Below are 14,597 nucleotides of genomic sequence, written 5' to 3' on the forward strand. Positions count from 1 at the left end.
GGCTTTAGGTCAAAAACGTCAGTCAAGGGTCCGATCTGTCCGCCGCAATGTCGCAGTCCCGCAAAAAAAATCCCAGATCGCCGCCATTACTCGTTAAAAAAAAACAAGAAAAATGACAAAAATCTTTCCCTTAGTTAGTAAACGCAATAACTTTTGCGCAAACCAATCAAAATACACGTATTGCGATTTTTTTTACCAAACATAGGTAGCATAAAACAAATTGGCCTAAAATGTTAAAAAATTTAGATTTTTACATTTTTTGGGGGGAATTTCATATAAAAAAATGTGAAAAATATTGTTATTTTTGCAAAATTGTCGCTATTTTTTGTTTATAGCACATGATCAAAAAATCGCACAGGTGATCAAATACCACCAAAAGAAATCTCTGTTTGTGGGAAAAAAAAGGCCTTCAAATTCATTTGGGTACAGCGTCGCACGACCGCGCAATTGTCCGTTAAAGTCACGCAGTGCCGAATCGCAAACAGGCCCTGGTCAGGAAGGGGGTAAAATCTTCCGGGGCTTAAGTGGTTAAAAAAAACATTAAGTCTGGGCACAGGTTCACTTTAATAATTTATTTACCACTAAGGCCCCTTTCACACATGCAGACCGTTCAGATCCCCTTGTCAGTTTTTCAGGCCGATCTGAACGGTCACCCCCATGCATCTCTATGGGGCATCGGATGTCAGCGGAGACATATCCACTGACATCCCATCTGGTCCGGTCCGTCAAATCTGGATGGATGGAAACCCTATTTTCCATCCGTCCAGCAGATCGGATCGGATGGGTGGTCCGTTCTCATCCGATTCCCCCATAGAGGACAGCGGGGACCTGACAGCTCTGTCGCCACACACAGAGCAGAGACAGAGCTGCCATCCGCCTGCTCAGCGGGGGATTGGCGGATCGATTCCCCCCCTGAGAAAAACCGAGTCTGCCGACGGACTCCAAGTGTAAAAGGGGCCTTAGGAGCAAAATGTGTTAATAACATAAAAATCAAGAATGTCTCTATGTCAAGAATAATGTAATAATGTAAGGGTGACAGAGAGGAGTGATATTACGGATGGGATGAGTATGCAGTTAGAATCCGTGTGGGTAGAACTCCATAGGGAAGAAGTAAAGGGAAAAGTAATTGTGGGGGTTTGTTATAGGCCACCCAACCAAGGGGAGGAGGTAGAGCTGGAATTTATATCACTGTTGGGTAAAGTGGCAAAACTGGGATCAGTCATCATATTGGGGGACTTCAATTATCCCGACATTGACTGGGAAGAGGGGACTACACACTCACAGAAGGCCCGTCTATTCATGGAAACCTTACAGGACAACTACATGTCTCAGTTGGTGGATTCTCCTACTAGAGAAAATGCAGTCCTGGATCTATTGATCACTAATGACCCAGATCTAGTCTCAGAGGTAGGAGTCAAGGACTACCTGGGCTCTAGCGATCACAGGATGATCACATTTAGTGTAAATAACAATATAGCAAGGCAAGTGGGGAACATAAGAACCCTAAACTTCAGAAGGGCAAACTTTCCCAAATTGTGCTCAATGAATGGAAAGGGTAAACTGGGACCAAACCCTAGGATCACTGACCACGGAGGAAAAATGGGAATGCTTTAGGAACATATTAAACAAATACATCTCGCAGTGCTATCCAATCGGAAATAAATTTAGAAGAGACAAAGCCAAACTTGGCTGGTTAAACCGTAGCGTTAAAAACCTTATTAGGGGAAAAAATGGCCTTCAAGAAATACAAATCAGAGGGCACAGTATCGGCTTTCGAGCAATACAAGGAGGCAAATAAGAAAAGTAAATACGAAATCAAAATGGCTAAAATCAACTTTGAGAGACAAATAGTGGAGGATAGTAAAAAAAAACCAAAGAAATTCTTTAAATATATCAACAGCAATAAAACGAAGGCAGAGCATATTGCACACATAGTTACATAGTTTGTGAGGTTGAAAAAAGACATCAATCCATCCAGTTCAACCTATGATGTGTGTGTGTTTGCTATTAACCGTACATTGTATACCCCTGTATGTTGTACATTGTATACCCCTGTATGTTGTACATTGTGTACCCCTGTATGTTGTACATTGTATACCCCTGTATGTTGTACATTGTATACCCCTGTATGTTGTACATTGTATACCCCTGTATGTTGTACATTGTATACCCCTGTATGTTGTACATTGTATACCCCTGTATGTTGTACATTGTATACCCCTGTATGTTGTACATTGTATACCCCTGTATGTTGTGGTCTCTAAGGTGCCCATCTAATAGTTTTTTGAAACTATCGATGCTCCCTGCTGATGCGACTGCTTGTGGAAGAGAGTGGCCACGTGTCTTATTGTATTCCCTTTCTCTGAATAGATTGTTCCTTATGCTAGGGTCGCCAGTACAATATTTGTACATTGATATCATATCCCCCCTCAATCGTCTCTTCTCCAGAGATAATAAATTCAGTGCTTGTAGTCTTCCCTCATAGCTGATGTCCTCCATTCCCCTAATTATTTTGTTTAGGTGGTTATAAAGGTGGTTTCTGCGGGAAGTATGGTTGCTTCCCCAAAACAATCAATGCAAGTCATAAATAATAAAACTTGCTTGTGCTCTTGTGAGCTGTCAAACCATCAAATGCTTGGTGTCAAATCTGATCAAATGTGCGCCACCATGGCAACTGCAGATGAAACAGAGGCTAAAATGCAGCTTCCTTTTTTTTTTAAACTGACAGTTATTTTCTGCTGAGCCAATTCAAATGTGAAAAGTGCAGTCACATGACTTCAACTAAAGAGCCTTATGCAGCAAAAGATATGCTTGTTTTAAATAAAGTTTTGTGAAACAAAAAAAAAACAAAAACAAAAAAAAAAAGCTGTCTGGCATTCTGCCAGGAGGCGGAGCTACTGATGCTATAAATAAGGATGACCAGGCCAGCAGTGACAGTTGATCAGTGACTCTCGGAGAGTGAGCATCTATTGCTGTTGTGAGGAGTGACATTTGCGATCTAACTGATTGATTACAAGAGATTCAATTCTCTTAACTTTATATTAACGTATTTCTTAACGTTATATCATCTGGAAAAAGAGGTAAATATCAAATATTCAAAATATCAATAACAAATAAGCTTAATTTTTATACATTTTTAAAATAGCACAGAATACAGACATTATAACCTAAAATAACCAGCATACTTCAGATCATTGGAGTGTGTCTAAAGCCATACCTATGGATGGAGGGCTGAAGGGAAATAAACCACTCAAATTTTTACTGCTGTCTGTGTCCCCGCTGAGGGTCCTAGTGCTCCAGTAAGAAAAAAAAAAAGTAGAACATGCTGCATTGTTTTCTGCACAGAACTGTACTGGAACGCAAAGTGACGTAGGGATACGTCACTAACCTGTGAGGCTCTAGGGAGCGGGCGCGCTCCCGCTCGCTCACAGAACCCCCCGTGCGTGTGAGTGGCGGACCTGATGTCCGCCGCTCACTCACGATCGTCGGTTACAGAGGGAGAAAGGCAGGCGGCTAATGTAAACAAAGCCGCCTGTCATTCTTCCCTGTGTAACAGCAGAGATCATACGGTCCTGCTATGTAGGATCGTATATCTCTGCTGTTACATGAAAAGCCACATCCACAACAGTAAGAAGCACGCCCCTAGGGGCACACATAGCCACTGCATCTCTAATAAAGTTAACCCCTTCACTGCCAGTGTCATTTTTACAGTAACAGTGCATATGTATAGCACTGATTACTGTAGTAACATCACTGGTACCCCCAAAAGTGTCAAAAACGTCAGTCAAGGGTCCGATCTGTCCGCCGCAATGTCGCAGTCCCGCAAAAAAAATCCCAGATCGCCGCCATTACTCGTTAAAAAAAAACAATAAAAATGACAAAAATCTTTCCCTTAGTTAGTAAACGCAATAACTTTTGTGCAAACCAATCAAAATACACTTATTGTGATTTTTTTTTACCAAACATATGTAGCACAAAACAAATTGGCATAAAATGTTAAAAAATTTGGATTTTTAAATTTTTTTTGGGAATTTCATATAAAAAAATGTGAAAAATATTGTTATTTTTGCAAAATTGTCGCTCTTTTTTTGTTTATAGCGCATGATCAAAAAATCGCACAGATGATCAAATACCACCAAAAGAAAGCTCTGTTTGTGGGAAAAAAAGGACGTCAAATTCGTTTAGGTACAGCGTCGCACGACCGCGCAATTGTCTGTTAAAGTCACGTAGTGCCGAATCGCAAACAGGCCCTGGTCAGGAAGGGGGTAAAATCTTCTGGGGCTTAAGTGGTTAAAAATGCATCAAAAAGCACATCTGGAATGTGTTTCTTTGCTGTGAATTGGCCCCAAGAATATGTTAAAAAAAAACATTAAGTCTGGGCACAGGTTCACTTTAATAATTTATTTACCACTAAGGCCCCTTTCACACATGCGGACCGTTCAGATCCCCTTGTCAGTTTTTCAGGCGGATCTGAATGGGTGCCCAATGCATCTCTATGGGGCATTGGATGTCAGCGGAGCCATGTCCACTGACATTCGATCTGGTCCGGTAGATAAAAAGTAATAACCGCGCTAATGGTACAGCAGAACAGCAGCAACTTCAAGTGTGACCACACCCCAAGCAATGTTTCTATAAAAAGTCGCGCTAACTTGAATAATGGAAAATAAAGTCCATAAAGTCCATATATAGCAGGAACACAGTATCCAAACAGGCTCCCTATGGGTATACGCTTACCAGAGCTGGTAAATCAAAAGGCAGGTTCTCAGAAGCTAATCTCGTCTCTTTGATAGTAGACTGGAACCAATCTCTCGCGTAGACTCAAAAAATTGGAGAAAAGATAAAAACGCAATAGCATAAAACCCAACAAAAACGAATGAAAAAAATTATACACCAAAATGGGTGACTAACAACTGGATGAATAGTGTGAACTCCACCAGTGTATGAAAAAAAGAGAAAGAAAAAGAGGAATGCTCTGATAGGGACACCTAAGGTACCCCTTACCAAAGATAGCTGAAAAACATGCAATCATATAAGTGCAATCCTGTGACAGCCGGAGTCGCCTCTTACCACAGTGTAAAGATATATTTGCCAATGTGAATAGAAAATCCTATGGGTGTCTTCTATGTAGATAACCACCACCAATAACACTCGCCTCTTACCAGATAGAAATCAGATTGAGCCAAATAAAGCAAGAGAGTATGACAGGACGCCAGCCTTCACCAGTAGAATTTGCCTCTTACCCTAAGGGGATGGTAAATGAGCCTATAGGGATGATGAGCTTCACGGAACCTGCAGTGGACTCCAGGGCAAGTGACTCCAATACGAGTAACTCCAATGAAACCAGGGTATTACCACCTGGCTGATGGTGTCCTGTTCTGGAGGTTGATGTGGAGCTCCTCTGGTGACTCTTCTATGGTTGGGTGACTTCTGACTCTTCCCAGCACGGTGACCGGACATGAAGGGGGAAATCTCTCCCAACTCTCGGCTTCTCTTCCTCCTGCTCACAAGTGTCCACAATCAGGGGAAAGTTCCCCTTAAAGTGTCATTCCACCTTGTGGGGGGTCCTAGGCCTGCAATGTGCAGACTGTAGACATGAAGCTGATTCTGCTCTGACCTGTGTGAGGATCTTCTCTGTCTCTCCTCCGTGTCCCCGATGGAAGATGGAGGCTTCTTGTCCTGGCTGAGAGGTGTGAGGGCCGTTCTGTGTCTGCACTATGGAATCTGGTCCGGTCCGTCAAATCTGGATGGATGGAAACCCTATTTTCCATCCGTCCAGCAGATCGGATGAGAACGGACAGGCGGTCCCTTCTCATCCGATTCCCCCATAGAGGACTGCAGGGACCTGACAGCTCCGTCTCCGCACACAGAGCAGAGACAGAGCTGCCATCCGCCTGCTCAGCGGGGGATCCACGGATCGATTCCCCCCCTGAGAAAAACCGAGACTGCCGACGGACTCCAAGTGTAAAAGGGGCCTTAGGAGCAAAATGTGTTTATAACATAAATGTCAAGAATGTCTCTATGTCAAGAATAATGTAATAATGTAAGGGTGACAGAGAGGAGTTATATTATGGAAGGGATGAGTATGGAGTTAGAATCTGTATGGGTAGAACTCCATAGGGAAGGAGAAAAGGGAAAAGTAATTGTGGGGGTTTGCTATAGGCCACCCAACCAAAGGGAGGAGGTAGAGCTGGAATTTATATCACTGTTGGGTAAAGTGACAAAACTGGGATCAGTCATCATATTAGGGGACTTCAATTATCCAGACATTGACTGGGAAGAGGGGACTACACACTCACAGAAGGCCCGTCTATTCATGAAAACCTTACAGGACAACTACATGTCTCAGTTGGTGGATTCTCCTACTAGAGAAAACGCAGTCCTCGATCTATTGATCACTAATGACCCAGATCTAGTCTCGGAGGTAGGAGTCCAGGACTACCTGGGCTCTAGCGATCACAGGATGATCACATTTAGTGTAAATAACAATATAAAAAGGCAAATGGGGAACATAAGAACCCTAAACTTCAGAAGGGCAAACTTTCCAAAATTGTGCTCCATGATGGAAAGGGTAAACTAGGACCAAACCCTGGGATCACTGACCACGGAGGAAAAATGGGAATGCTTTAGGAACATATTAAACAAATGCATCTCGCAGTGCATTCCTATGGGAAATAAATTTAGAAGAGACAAGGCCAAACCTGGCTGGCTAAACCGTAATGTTAAAAAACTTATTAGGGGAAAAAAATGGCCTTCAAGAAATACAAATCAGAGGGCACAGTATCGGCTTTAGAGCAATACAAGGAGGCAAATAAGAAAAGTAAAAACAAAATCAAAATGGCTAAAATTAACTTTGAGAGACAAATAGTGGAGGATAGTAAAAAGAACCCAAAGAAATTCTTTAAATATATCAACAGCAAAAAAACTAGGGCAGAGCATATTGAACACATAGTTACATAGTTAAATACATAGTTTGTGAGGTTGAAAAAAGACATCAATCCATCCAGTTCAACCTATGATGTGTGTGTGTGTTTGCTGTTAACCGTACATTGTATACCCCTGTATGTTGTACATTGTATACCCCTGTATGTTGTACATTGTATACCCCTGTATGTTGTGGTCTCTAAGGTGCCCATCTAATAGTTTTTTGAAACTATCGATGCTCCCTGCTGATGCGACTGCTTGTGGAAGAGAGTGGCCACGTGTCTTATTGTATTCCCTTTCTCTGAATAGATTGTTCCTTATGCTAGGGTCGCCAGTACAATATTTGTACATTGATATCATATCCCCCCTCAATCGTCTCTTCTCCAGAGATAATAAATTCAGTGCTTGTAGTCTTTCCTCATAGCTGATGTCCTCCATTCCCCTAATTATTTTGTTTAGGTGGTTATAAAGGTGGTTTCTGCGGGAGGTATGGTTGCTTCCCCAAAACAATCAATGCAAGTCATAAATAATAAAACTTGCTTGTGCTCTTGTGAGCTGTCAAACCATCAAATGCTTGGTGTCAAATCTGATCAAATGTGCGCCACCATGGCAACTGCAGATGAAATAGAGGCTAAGATACAGCTTCCTTTTTTTTTTTAAACTGACAGTTATTTTCTGCTGAGCCAATTCAAATTTGAAAAGTGCAGTCACATGACTTCAACTAAAGAACCTTATGCAGCAAAAGATATGCTTGTTTTAAATAAAGTTTTGTGAAACAAAAAAAAAAGAGCTGTCTGGCATTCTGCCAGGAGGCGGGGCTACTGATGCTATAAATAAGGATGACCAGGCCAGCAGTGACAGTTGATCAGTGACTCTCGGAGAGTGAGCATCTATTGCTGTTGTGAGGAGTGACATTTGAGATCTAACTGATTTATTACAAGAGATTCAATTCTCTTAACTTTATATTAACGTATTTCTTATCGTTATATCATCTGGAAAAAGAGGTAAATATCAAATATTCAAAATATCAATAACAAATAAGCTTAATTTTTATACATTTTTAAAATAGCACAGAATACAGATATTATAACCTAAAACAACCAGCATACTTCAGATCATTGGAGTGTGTCTAAAGCCATATCTATGGATGGAGGGCTGAGGGGATATCAACCACTCAAATTTTTACTGCTGTCTGTGTCCTCCGCTGAGGGCGGGGGATTCCCTCCCGTTATATGTCCTAGTGCTAACTGTCATCAGGACCTAAAGGTGTAACTATATGGCTATAATCAAACATGACATAAATATACAGTCTGTCAGCAGCATTCATACAGCAACCTTTGTTTTTCTGAGTCCCCTGCAATCTATTTTTAGTACCAGGTGATCCAGCCAGTAAATCGGTTATTTTTCAAATTTCTGGAACACAACAAACTGTCCAGGCAACAGTTGGGACAAACCATTTAACCATGACAGGGGTTTTACAATGGTCAGTTATTCATTTATGTCAAAGGAAATTCCATTTCCTCTAAAAAAAAAAAAAATTTTGCTGTAACTACTTATAAATTGTGGGCTGGAATTGAGATTTACATTGCTAATCACTAAAGTAAAGTCATTCTAAATCGATTAGTTCGTCCAACGCCACCCTCTCCAGTAACTAACAATGCTGCTGTCCAAGGGTGGCTAAGCTGCTCCTCCATAGATGCAGTGGAGGAATGAATGGGGCTAATGCAGCCATCCCATCCAATGATTAAATATACAGTATATATTTATTTATATATATATAATATATACATACACACACACATACACTATATATATATATATATATATGTATATATATATATATATATATATATATATATATGTTTATATTATATATATATATATATATATATATATATATGTTTATATATATATATATATATATATATATATATATATATATATATAAACATATATATGTATATATGTATATATATATATATATATATATATATATATATATATATATATATATATATATATATATAATTATGTATCCTATAATTTATATTTTTTTTGCATTTAATTACACTTTAAAATGATGGCAGATCTAACATTTTGAGTCGCCACCAGAACAGGAACTAAGGGAAGTCTTCTATAGGGGACACATGTTGCAGTTAAAATTGCCTAAGAGGGGATTTCTCCTCCCTTTGGGGAGATTTCCTCTCATTGGCAACATTAAACATAACAAGGGTTTTAGTCCCGGTTCACACTACCGCGACTTGTCAAGCGACTTGGCCACCTGACAAGTCGCAGTCCATTCAGTGCAATGGGAACCGTTCTAATAGGAGCGACTAAAGCCACTCCGACTTAGAAAAAGGTTCCTGCACTACTTTTGACCGAAGTCGGAGCGACTTGCATTGACTTCCATTATGTGAAGTCCGTGCAAGTTGCGCCGAAGTTGCGGTGCACGGCGACTTCGCTAGTCGCCCCCGAAGTCGCGTCCCCATAGTGTGAACCGACATTTATCCTTTCCTACTCTATCCAATATAAAAGAAGTATTGGCTTTAGGTATTTTTCAAAGTGAACCTGTCAGTGTACAAAGTAACAAAAGGAAGGGCTGAAGCTGGCCATACAATTTGCTAGTACAATCTATGTAGAAATCCCTAAGACTAGGTTTACATTTGTGTGGGTGGTTCCTGCTGCGGGTTCACACCTGTTCCTGCAGATGCAACCACCCGCACAAAAAACTGCAGGAGATGTGTGGGAGTGCCGTTATTCCTAATACCACGCCGCACATAATGGAAATCGCTCACGCGCTGAGAACTGCACTGCACTTGCAGTTCCCGTGTGGGCTGTGATTGCATAAATGTAGCAGGGACCTTTTCTCTGCATTTCATGAGGTACAGCCTCCCATTCAAATGAATGGGCTGCCATGCCCGTGCAAAACGCGTCAACCTAGCCCTAAAGTGGTTTTAAAGCCTGAAGGTTTTTTTTACTGTAAAGCATTCTATGCATTAAGTTAAAAAACCTTCTGCATGCACTACCCCCCCCCCCCCTCTTTTCCAGCCTCTAATTATACTTACCTGAGCCCAATCCTGATTCAGCAATTTGCATGAGAGCAGAGGCTCTGTCTGCTCTCCCTGCTCGTTGCCTCAGATGCAGCAGTGGGAGCCATTGGCTCCTACTCCAGTCAATAACAGCCAATGTTTAAGGAGTGGGGGGGCGTTGCAAAGTCCCGCTATCTGTGTCAATGGATGCAGACAGTGAGGCTCAGGAAAGATTCCACACAAGTGCCCCCATAGCAAGTGGCTTGGAAGAAGATTGTATAGTGTACTGCCATCTTTAGCATTTAGAATGGGCAGACACTGAGGCCTTTGCATAGCATGCACCTGGGGATGGGGGCTCCCTGGACATACAGTATAAGCAGCGGTACTGTTTTAGAAACCCCAAAGGTGGTCAGTTTGTACATTTATATGACTGACAGGTTCCCATCAATTATTTTTATATCCGTATAATCAATCTACATCTCTAGTTTATCTCCAGATTGTAATGTTTGTTTTGAGTTGTTAACCCCCCCCCCCCCCCATTGTGTGTCATTCTGCTCACTGTTTGTATCTTTATCTACTCTGCAGGTTTTGCGAAAATGACTTCTATCTACCGCTGCCTCCCTGACTCTAAGTCAGCAGGAAAAGGCTATGGCCTTCCAGAAAACGCCCACCTGATGCCAGGGCGCTTCATTGAGGTAAGTCATCTACTTTGCGTGGTTTTTGTTATATAGAATGTGAAACTTTTTACTAGATATGTACAGAACGAAAACATTTGTTTCGTATTGATTCGTTATTTACTTAAATTTGCTTAGTTAAATCCCTTTAATTCGTTTTCAGAATTTGTTTAATTTATTCAAAATTAAGTTTAGTTAAATTTGACCGAATTTGTAGAATTCTAATTGATTCAAATTCCATTCAAACTGCCTTTAAATTCAAATCAAATTCTATTCAAATTGCATTCAAAATTGGAATTTTGGAAGATGGTTATATTCTTTCTATTCCATTCTATTTTTTTTATTATTCTATTCTTATCTATTCTTTTTAAATTATAATTTGTTCTGTTTAAAAAATTCAAATTTCGGAAGAAGGTACTATTCTTTCTATTTTAGTCTTTTCTATTCTATTCTTTTTTTTCTATTATTTCTTATTAAAATTTAAAAAAAATTATATTTGAAATTCGAATTTCAGAAGAAGGTTATATTCTTTCTAATTTATTCTATTCTATTTTGTATTCTATCCCTTTATTTTCTATTCTGTTCATTTTTTTCTATTCTTTTTTGTTCTGTTTTCATCTATTCGTTTATTTTCTATTCTATCCCTTTATTTTCTATTCTATTTTCTCTATTCATTTTTTTTCTATTCTTTTATTTTGTATGCTGTTCTGTTTTACTCTATTATATTCTATTCTTTTATTTTCTATTCTATTATATTCCTTCATTTTCTATTCTATTTTATTCTCTTCGGAAATTTGAATTAGATTCTAAAAGGATTCAAATTTGATTAAAAAACTATTAAAATTCGATTAAAATATGATTTAAATTCGATTAGAAAACTTTTCAAGTTTGACTTTCATCCGAAATGTTGTTTTGTTATTTCGGATTAGTTTAAATTCCTTACCATTGTAATTCAGAAATTTGAAGACATCTGAATTTGCATTCAAATTGCCTTTAAATTCAAATCAAATTCTATTAAAATTGCATTCAAAATTGGAATTTTGAAAGATGGTTATATTCTTTCTATTCCATTCTATTTTTTTTTTTTATTCTATGCTTCATAATTTGTTCTGTTTAAAAAATTCAAATTTCAGAAGAAGGGTCTAGTCTTTCTATTTTAGTCTTTTCTATTCTATTTTTTTTCTATTCTTTTCCATTCTTTATATTGTATTAAAATTACATTTTATTTCTATTTGAAATTAGAATTTCAGAAGATGGTTATATTCTTTCTAATTTATTCTATTCTATTTTGTATTCTATCCCTTTTTTTCTATTCTGTTCTTTTTTTTTCTATTCTATTTTGTTCTGTTTTCATCTATTCTTTTATTTTCTATTCTATCCCTTTATCTTCTATTCTATTTTTTCAATTCTTTTTTATATATTCTTTTATTTTGTATAATGTTCTGTTTTACTCTATTATATTCTATTCTTTTAATTTATATTCTATTCTTTCATTTTCTATTCTATTTTATTCTCTTCGGAAATTTGAATTAGATTCTAAAAGGATTCAAATTTGATTAAAAAACTATTAACATTCGATTAAAATATAATTTAAATTCGATTAGAAAACTTTTCAAGTTTGACTTTCGTCTGAAATGTTGTTTTGTTATTTCGGATTAGTTTAAATTCCTTACCATTGTAATTCAGTAATTTGAAAACATCTGAATTTGCATTCAAACTGCCTTTAAATTCAAATCAAATTCTATTCAAATTGCATTCAAAATTGGAATTTTGAAAGATGGTTATATTCTTTCTATTCCATTCTATTTTTTTTTATTCTATTCTTATCTATTCTTTAAAAATTATAATTTGTTCTGTTTAAAAAAATCAAATTTCGGAAGAAGGTTCTAGTCTTTCTATTTTAGTCTTTTCTATTCTTTTTTTTCTATTCTTTTGCATTATTTTCTATTGTTTTCAAATTATTATTTTTTTTTCTATTTGAAATTCGAATGTCAGAAGATGGTTATATTCTTTCAAATTTTTTCTATTCTATTTTGTATTCTATCCCTTTATCTTCTATTTTGTTCTTTTTTTTCTATTCTATTTTGTTCTGTTTTCATCTATTATTTTATTTTCTTTATTTTCTATTCTATTTTTTTCAATTCTTTTTTTTTTATATTCTTTTATTTGGTATTATATTATATTCTTTTAATTTCTAGTCTATTCTTTTCTATTCTATTCCTTCATTTTCTATTCTGTTTTATTCTCTTCGTAAATTTGATTTAGATTCTAAAACGATTCAAATTTCGACTTTTGTCCGAAATGTTGTTTTGTTATTTCGGATTAGTTTAAATTCCTTACTATTGTAATTCAGAAATTTGAATACATCTGAATTTCTGAATAACAAAAAAACGTGATTGAATTTCAATTCGGAACAAAACGAACTGCACATACACACTATACATAATGACATACGATATTTAACCGTGTTTGCTCTTTCTTGTTTAGATTACCAAAAATGGATTAGGTCAAAGGTTTTGGAGGAACGCCTGTCTCCTCGTGAAGGACCCCCCACTTGTAGCCTTTGCCGTGATGTTTAGCGACAACAAACAGGTCTTACCGACCGATCTTCTGTGGATGGAGTACAACCACCGCGAGGCAATATATTTACCCAAAAAGTAAGTAACTCAGACTTTAAATATACATTACTAGATAGATTTAAGGGATATAAAAAAAAAATTTTCATTACAGTGCAATGGGGTTGATTTAAGAAAGGAAAAGACTGTTTGGGGTTGATTTACTAAAATTGGAGAGTGAAAAATCTGGTGCAGCTCTGCATAGAAACCAATCAGCTTCGAGTTTTGATTTTTGGCAAGCTGAAGTTAGAAGCTGGTTGGCTACCATGCAGAGCTGCAGCAGATTTTGCACTCTCCACTTTTAGTATATTAACCCATTTGTGTAGAAGTAAAAAATTCACTTATTGAATGAGGCAAAGCTGTGATCACTTTGGTCATCATTTCAGGTGAAAGGACATGTGCTGAGTTTTTCCTGTTTCCTTTGCACTTAATGGGGTAGTTAATGTAGGAGGTTAAGTGGAACAGTCCCTATTGCTGTAGTAAAGCAAACTCAATGGGATTTACTAAAACCGATGCAGAATCTGGTGCAGCTTTGCATGGTAGCCAATCAGCTACTAACTTCAGCTTGTTCAATTAACCACTTTACCACCGGAGGATTTTGCTGTATTACGTCCAGGCCACATTTTGCGATTCGGCGCTGTGCGAATTTAACTGACAATTGCGCGGTCGTGCGAAGCCATACCCAAACGAAATTTACGTCCTTTTTCTCCCACAAACACAGCTTTCTTTTGGTGGTATTTGATCACCTGTGCGATTTTTACTTTTTGAGCTATAAACAGAAAAAGAGCGTTTATTTTGAAAAAATAACAATATTTTTAACATTTTTTTTATATGAAATTCCCCCCCCCCCCCCAAAAAAAATGTAAAAATCAATTTTTTTTAAATTTTTTGGCCAATTTGTTTTCTGCTACCTATGTTTGGTAAAAAAAAATCACAATAAGCGTATTTTGATTGGTTTGCGCAAAAGTTATTGCGTTTACTAACTAAGGGAAAGATTAATGTCATTTTTGGTGTTTTTTTTTTTAACGAGTAATGGCGGCGATCTGCGATTTTTTTTGCGGGACTGCGACATTGCGGCGTTGGCATTTTTGACACTTTTGGGGGTACCAGTGACATTACTGCAGTAATCAGTGCTATACATATGCACTGTTACTGTAAACATGACACTGGCAGGGAAGGGGTTAATTTTATTGGAGAGGGAGGGGTTAATGTATGCCTGGTGCTTACTGGCGTGTGTGGGGGGAGGTGACTGAGTGACACAGGGACAGATCGCAGGTTCAGCTATGCTGAACACTGCAATCTGTCACTCCCTGTCACTTAGGAGATCCGCCCGCTCTGTTTACACAGGCGGGCGGATC

Source organism: Pelophylax lessonae, assembly GCF_965119305.1.
Source record: "Pelophylax lessonae genome assembly, chromosome: 8".
NCBI lineage: Eukaryota > Metazoa > Chordata > Amphibia > Anura > Ranidae > Pelophylax > Pelophylax lessonae.